The sequence below is a fragment of the Entelurus aequoreus genome, linkage group LG18, assembly GCF_033978785.1.
Source record: "Entelurus aequoreus isolate RoL-2023_Sb linkage group LG18, RoL_Eaeq_v1.1, whole genome shotgun sequence".
In the NCBI taxonomy this organism is placed as follows: domain Eukaryota; kingdom Metazoa; phylum Chordata; class Actinopteri; order Syngnathiformes; family Syngnathidae; genus Entelurus; species Entelurus aequoreus.
Window position 1 is genome coordinate 24,317,158 of NC_084748.1, and position 8,149 is coordinate 24,325,306.

At 39.0% G+C, this 8,149-nt stretch overlaps 1 long non-coding RNA gene across 1 annotated transcript in view; it reads right to left on the reverse strand.

The window, feature by feature from the left end:
- Positions 1-2,000, reverse strand: part of LOC133633549 (uncharacterized) — an 83,076-nt gene extending 81,076 nt beyond the window's left edge. Inside the window, exon 1 of the long non-coding RNA XR_009821780.1 lies at positions 1,919-2,000. This is a non-coding gene — a long non-coding RNA (uncharacterized LOC133633549). The remainder of the gene's footprint in view (positions 1-1,918) is intronic.
- Positions 2,001-8,149: the final 6,149 nt, after the last annotated feature.

The following is an 8,149-nucleotide window of genomic DNA, read 5'->3' on the forward strand; positions in this document are numbered from 1 at the left end:
CTCCATTGTCTGGGATACAACAGCCAATTTAGGACCAACATTTACAAAAAAACTATTGAACTTGTTTACTACATTACTCATATTATAATCTTCACCGTTTTCATCAATAAAGTAATCAGGATATGTCAACTTTGAATATCCTTGTTTTATTAGACTATTCAAAACATCCCAAGTTCCTTTTATATTATTTTTGTTTTCATATAGTTTTTTTTGATAATATAACCGTTTGCTTGTTCTTATAATATCAGTTAATTTATTTTTGTACTTCTTGTATCGTTGTTCGACTTCTTTTGTTTTTATTTTGATGAAAAGTTTGTAGAGATTGTTTTTCTTTTTACAGGCATTAATTATTCCTTTTGTGATCCAAGGGCTATTTTTATTTTTTCCTTTTATAAAATATTATTTTACGGGGCAATGTTTATTATGCAGGGAAGTAAAGATGTCTAAAAAATTACAATAAGCACTGTCCACATTAGGTTCTCTGTATACTGAAGTCCAATCCTGAACTGCTAAACTATTGTTTAGGGCACAGATTGTTTCCTCAGTTGTTATTCGTTTAGAGATTTTTGCCATAGTGTCTTTGGTTTTCTTGAGATGACAGTCATATAAAGTAAAAACAGGTAAATGGTCAGTGATATCACATATAAATAGGCCACTGGTGACTTGATTTCCCATAATGTTTGTAAACATGTTGTCAATGATTGTGGCACTATGTGTTGTTATTCTGCTTGGTTTGGTTATGGTTGGATATAGAGACAAGCTGTACATAGTGTCAATTAAGTCATCAACATGTTTTTGCTTGGTTGAGTTTAACAAATCAATGTTAAAATCACCACAGATAAATATGTTTTTTTGGTTCACAAAGGAAAATAGTTTACCCATCCACTCATTGAAAGTTTCTATGCTTCAACCAGGTGCATAGCACAGCTCATGAAGATATTTGTCTTTTTGTCATTTAGGATTTCCACTGTTAAACATTCAAATAATCCATCGACTGCTATGGTCATGTTTGTTAAAACTTTAAATGTAACAGATTTATGAATGTACAATGCGACCCCTCCTCCTATTTTATTTATTCTGTTTACACTACCGTTCAAAAGTTTGGGGTCACCCAAACAATTTTGTGGCATAGCCTTCATTTCTAAGAACAAGAATAGACTGTCGAGTTTCAGATGAAAGTTCTCTTTTTCTGGCCATTTTGAGCGTTTAATTGACCCCACAAATGTGATGCTCCAGAAACTCAATCTGCTCAAAGGAAGGTCAGTTTTGTAGCTTCTGAAACGAGCTAAACTGTTTTCAGATGTGTGAACATGATTGCACAAGGGTTATCTAATCATCAATTAGCCTTCTGAGCCAATGAGCAAACACATTGTACCATTAGAACACTGGAGTGATAGTTGCTGGAAATGGGCCTCTATACACCTATGTAGATATTGCACCAAAAAACCAGACATTTGCAGCTAGAATAGTCATTTACCACATTAGCAATGTATAGAGTGTATTTCTTTAAAGTTAAGACTAGTTTAAAGTTATCTTCATTGAAAAGTACAGTGCTTTTCCTTAAAAAATAAGGACATTTCAATGTGACCCCAAACTTTTGAACGGTAGTGTATGTATGTTAATTCATAGTCATTCAGACTAAAATCAATACCTTTATCACTGTTGAACCAGGTTTCAGTGATTGCAACAATGGTAAATGGATGACTAAATTCTTTCAAGTAATCCTTGATAGCCTCAAAGTTAGTGTACATGCTTCGACTATTGAAATGTATTATAGATAGACTATCTTCTAATTGTACACTGTTTTTATATTGTTCGCAGGTACAATAATTACAGTTTTTAACAATCGCAGAGAAAAAATTATTATCAGGGTCTATGTCCATATCAGTCTCTGTTGTGGTGTGCTCTTGATACTCACACATGTCCAGTTCTTTTTGTTGATGTTGGAGGATGTTCTGTAACATGTCCATATTAATACTTGGTGTGGTCTGTGTTCTTGGCAGAGGTGGGACCAAGTCATTGCTTTGCAAGTCACAAGTAAGTCTCAAGTCTTTGCCCTCAAGTCTCGAGTCAAGTCCCGAGTCAAGACAGGCAAGTCCCGAGTCAAGTCCAAAGTCAAGACTGGAAAGTCTCAAGTCAAGTCACAAGTCCTGCATTTTGAGTTTCGAGTCCTTTCAAGTCCTTTTGACCACAGACTAATATTTTTACACAGATTTTGTATGCTTTTAAACCGCTGTATTTATTTATTAAAACAAGTGCATTTGAAATAGTAGGAAAGAAAATAGTACTGACATTGCAATTCATAATAGCACTATTAACCAGTCAATTTAATAGTTTAAATAATTTTAAACATTTAACTCATTCCTTTACAGAATAAACACATTTGCAAAAACAAGTGCAACTGTACTTATTTGTACAAAAGTGTTAACATTGTATTTCCATGGCATATTGCATTGTAACTAGTTCCACAGCAGTTTCTATTCTGTTCTTACCTTATCTCATTGATCTCATCTCATACTGTATGTGTGTTGATGTGTGCGTACACATGAAAAACATAACAAATACATGAACATAACAATGAACAGAGTTGTACTTTTTAGATGTCAGGGCCCTATGCAATATGTACACATATTCTTAATATAGTATATATTTTAACTGACCTTTATTTGACTATGTTTGTCTTTTTGTAGGTGGCCAAAATTTGCGGTGCTGCTGACCGCCGTCTAACGTTATGTTACTGTGTGTGATACATTGACTAACATAATGTTAAGTCTAGGTACCTCATGCAACCCTGCTTAAAAAATCACTTGACAAAAAGTATGAATAAGGTAGCAAACTGCAGTGGACGCAACATATTGCTGTGTTTGAAATGACGTTATAACCATAAACATCTTATAAGTAGACGCAATATTGGTTGCTGTGACGCGAGCAATTTGCATTTTGAAGTGGTGATGAGGAGCCGGCGAGCAGCCTAAACTGACAGTTGACAGGTAGAAAACAAAGATGCCGGGCTGGTGTTCAGCGTTTTCCTGCTCAAATGAGCGGACTGTTGAAAATAGGAATCGGGGGATTACTTTTCACAAGTAAGATTTAACATTAATGTACTATTGGTTGTATTTTATGAAAATAACATTACCACAGAGTTGAGAAGGAGCAAAGATCTTCAATATTTGTATGTGAAAATCACAAATAAATCTTCTGGGGGAGGATGACGCCCCTACAGGGGTTTGGTTTACAAACTTTCTGCTGCAGCAACAGAGATACGGTCTATAAGATATATAGATATCTAATGTATTCATACATTGTTTATGTAGCATGTATATATAACGTAATCATATTGTTTCTTCAATTTAAAAATAGCTGACCGTTTTTCCCCCCTTCTCTGGGATTATATTCCCAGTTTTAATCTCGGACGTCTGGTCACGTATAGCGTATAAGAATATTCTATTACTGTTATGCAAACTATGAATAATAAAACATGTGTCCGTTATCATAGCTACACGTATGACAAAAAAGCGCGTGAAAATGAGTGATATTCAGTGAGGTAAAATGAATTAAATGCGTTGACAGTTCATTGCTCCTGCCAAATGAATTGCACTGAGTGGAGCGGATCACCACTCCAAGATGGCGGCCCCGCGTCTCGTCTGCGCCAGTAGGCAGTAGCGCTCGATGCTGTGTACCCTTATAAGAGGTCTATGGTTATGACGTTAGCAGTGAGTTTACAGCCTCACTGATTTAACTACACAGCAAATAAAAGTCATGTTACTTAGCCAATAAACGTTATCTTACATTCAAAACTTACCCTTCTTTGTGCAACTTCAAATGTCGAACGAAGTTGGAAGTTGTTGCGTCTCCGTCTGTAATATTCGAACTGCGTAATTTGCATACGGCATTTCGTTGACCAAGTCGTAGTTTTTATACCCGAACGAAACCAACTTTGGTATAAATCTTTCTCACTGGCGCGTTGTTTGACAACTCTTGTTCATTGGTTGTCCTGCAATTTGATTGGCTGAATGCTGTGTGATGAAAACAATGTAGATCTAATTTGATTGGCTGTTGTACTGAGAGCACACACGCTGACACGCAGCACACACGCTCATAGACAGACACGTACAAAATGAAAGCTACGGAGCGCTCCCAAATAACTTTTTAAGCTTTAGGTTTTGGGGAAAGTAGCAAGTCATGTCAAGTCAAAAGGCTGAAGTCCAAGTGAAGTCACAAGTCATTGATGTTAAAGTCTAAGTCGAGTTGCAAGTCTCTTTACATTTTGTCAAGTCGAGTCTAAAGTCATCAAATTCATGACTCGAGTCTGACTCGAGTCCAAGTCATGTGACTCGAGTCCACACCTCTGGTTCTTGGTGTGGGTAGCATTGAGATGATGTAAAAGTCACAAGCTACATTGATACCAAGTACTGCATCAATGTTAATACTTATCAAGATCTTCTATTTTCCTTATCACCAAGATTTTTGCTTCCTCCGGCGTCCCATTTAGTATGATGAAGATCTTACAGTTCGTTACCCAGGTTTGTTGAATCTTGCTTTGCCTTTTAAGTTGTCGTGCGACCCTTGCGATGTCAGCATTTTTCTTGGTCAAGTGTTCATTGATGAAAACATCTGTTCCTTTGAGTTTGCGTCCTTGCCTTAATAGTGCGATCTTCTTCTTTCTGTTTGCGAATCTCATGATGACAGCGGGTGGTCTCTGGTTCCTCATGGGCAGTGGGTGACAAGCCTCGATGTGCTCCAGGTCCATCTCTATCCCCCTGCTTTGGAGATAGGAGGCCACCTGCTGCTCCACCGACTGTGCCTCCTGCACGCTGGGCTACCCGCTGTCCGCGGCCACCGCACGTGCGTAATTGCGTGGCTTGATCTTGATCCCGGTGATGACCACATCATTCATGCGGGATTATTGCTCCAGCTCGTCCACTCGCTGCTCCAGGTCCACAATGCGCCGGTCTTTTTCCACGTTCTGGAAGCGTAATTGTTTCACCTCCTCCAGCAGGCTCAAAAGCTGCTCCTGGTGCTCCCTCACTGCAGTCACATCACCGCACAGGGAAAGGAGTGTGAGCCTCATCTCCTCGAACTCCTCCGATGTGGGGCTTTTCCTCGGTGCAGGCATCACGGTCTATCTGCCGACGCATCCAGCAACAGAAGGAAAAATCCACCTCCGTATCTCAGGCCGGTAATGCTAGCCGGCTCCGGTGTGCTAGCTCGCAGCACCGATCGACACAAAGCTACGAAGTGTCACGGCACAGTGACACAGCGAAGCCAAAAAAGCACAAAAGTACAAAAAAGTACAAAAAGTTGTACTAGCTTTGCACAAGGCGATTGTCAAACTCAACAGCCCCACTTCGAAAACAGCCAAACGCGCGCGAACTCCAAACCGGAAGTGACGTCAAACGTTGAATTCAAAGTTTTCCTACGATATGATTCAGTTGAAGTGTTATGGCGCACGCGCAGTCTGCGTCTCCCTCATCTGCGGGAGCACTTGGAGGATCCGCTGACAGCGCGCTCGGACACGCCCATGCTCGCGCTGAGAGCACCACACCCACGCAGCTACAAGCCTGCTGACGATTGGCAATCGACACACCTGCAACTGATGAGGGCGAGCCGCTTAAAGGACCAGTGGACCCAGGGATCCTTGCGGGAACTTAGTTCTCATTTGGTGACCCGTAAGCGAAGCTTGATGCTCTCTTGCTGTTGTTGTTTTCCCTCTGTTATTCTGACGTCCTTGTTGCTCTCCCGCAGTGCCTTTCCGAGTCTTCCCTCTCTGAGATCTCCCTTTGTTCCCCGGTGTTTTTGGACTACCTTCCCCGTTTCCCGACTCCTCGCTTGCCCCTGGACTCAGACGTCTCTCTCTCGCCCCTGAACACCTGCCTGCCCCATGGACTGCCTCCTTCGCTCTCATCCAACATCACGGTAATATACAACAGCTAACTACACATATAGTCTTACACCATACACACCTTGGATCTAGTTCACACTCCATTTCCTTAGTTTATTAAATTAGTATTGTTTGTTATTATTATATATATTGAATATTTATATATAAATAATAAATAACTGTACATACTTCCCCCTGGTGTCTGTTTGCCGTCACCTCCCCTTAGTCCAAACATAACATTAAGAGACTCTTCAAACTACAGGTGTTCACAAAGTGCACAGAACAAGAATTATGATGAACATCTTGAACCCTTTTTTTTTTTTTTATTGAGACAAAGATTATTTATGTATTTAAAATCTGTTTGCTTACTATGGTATATTATTTATGTATTATTTATTTGTTCACTGTTCTGTTACAGAGAACAATGAAATGGGATAACATTGCTATGGAATGAAAAGGGGTAGGCGTAAGTAACCTCTGCTTCTTCCTACTCCTTTTCGGACGTGCTGTAATGAAACCACTGAAAATGTGTGATGCATTACATTGTATTGTATGCATGTTCGAAATAAACTGAAACTGAAACTGAACTGAACTAAATTGGCCCTAGTGTGTGAATGTGAGTGTGAATGTTGTCTATCTGTGTTGGCCCTGCGATGAGGTGGCGACTTGCCCAGGGTGTGCTCCGCCTTTTGCCCGAATGCAGCTTGGATAGGCTCCAGCCACCCCTGTGACCCCGAAAGGGACAAGCGGTAGAAAATGGATGAATGGATGGATAAATGTGTATACTGTATGTAGTACTATACATTGGTCACTAGATGTCACTAGACAAGAAGAGTATACGATATCATCACTGCCAAATTTTAATCAAATACAATATTTTAAGTTTTACCAATTTTATTTTGTTACACACAGTCAAACTGGTTTTAAATGCTCAGATAACTCTGCTCCCCAATTGCTCTGCAAGGCAATTACAAGACTGCAAAGTGGTACCAGATCTACCACCCAAACAATGTCAAAAGGCAACTGTTGTGTTCCATTCCGTAGAACATCTTTTGCCCAGACTGCCTTTTTAATAAAAGGACCACAACTATGGAACTCTTTACCTGACACTTTGAAAAGTATACCTGCACTTGTTACTTTCAAAAAACAAACAAAATTATGGCTAGTTGAGCAACGATCGTGTTCCCATGTTTAGTTTTTACAAATTTTTACAAATTGGTTTTTATCTAGTCTGCACTTTGTCTGTGTTTTTATTATTATTGGCTTTTATCTAGTTTGCACTTTGTCAGTATTATTACTATTATCATTATTATCGACTCATCTTTGCCTTATTCTATTTTTTATTTTCCTATTTTAATGATGTTGGATCTGTGTTGTTGTTGTTGTTGGGGACAAGTGTTGTAAATTAGCTTTGGCTACAAACACTATGACACATTGGATAACTTTTTCAGATGTCTATGTTTTTGTACCTGTCCCTATTTCAAATAATAATATAATATACAATAATATAATAATAATAATAATAATGTTACAAGGATGTAGAAACAAACGCTACGAGAGTAGAAAAAAGAATAACGAGTAAGTCGAACGAAATGTGACTTTTTCAAAGTTAATAAAAGAAGCACATAAAAAAACACACATCTCAAATGCCACTTTTTCCACCTCAAAGAACAATTTTAAAACACTCCAACACAGTAGAGATTATTAGAGATTTTCCTGACAATAAATCGCTACTTTTTTCCGACACTTTGAACCCTGCAGCCTATTAAATAGGGCGCCTAATTTATGGATTTTTCCTTGCTAACGGCCCAAATGTTTTGTGTTCAACAAATAATTTTCATATAATGCCAACAGAGACACTGAAATGGTGTGTTCTAGATTGTGCTATGCTGCCATCTTTTGGATGAGTTTGCTCACTACAGGTGCTGCGGGTTGACAATGTACTGACTGTTTTGTGTCGGAAGTATATTCATCCATAGCCTTCTGCTCGAAAGGATTCTTCATTCATCACTTCTAGCAACGTTTGTAAGTTCTACAACATAACTAAAACAATTCATAATTACTAAACCATCTCATGTGTGACGTGTGTAGGTTTGTAAATTAACCAAAACGTCACTGTGAAGTTAGTGAGTCTGTTTAGCTGATTCGAGAGCTAGCTTCCGCAGCAAGTAGGTCCATGACAAAGACTTCTCTTTTGTTTGATCAGCAGTTTTACTGCCGTGTTACAGGCACCGTTTGGAAACAGTTAAGGTGTGTAATTGAATACTT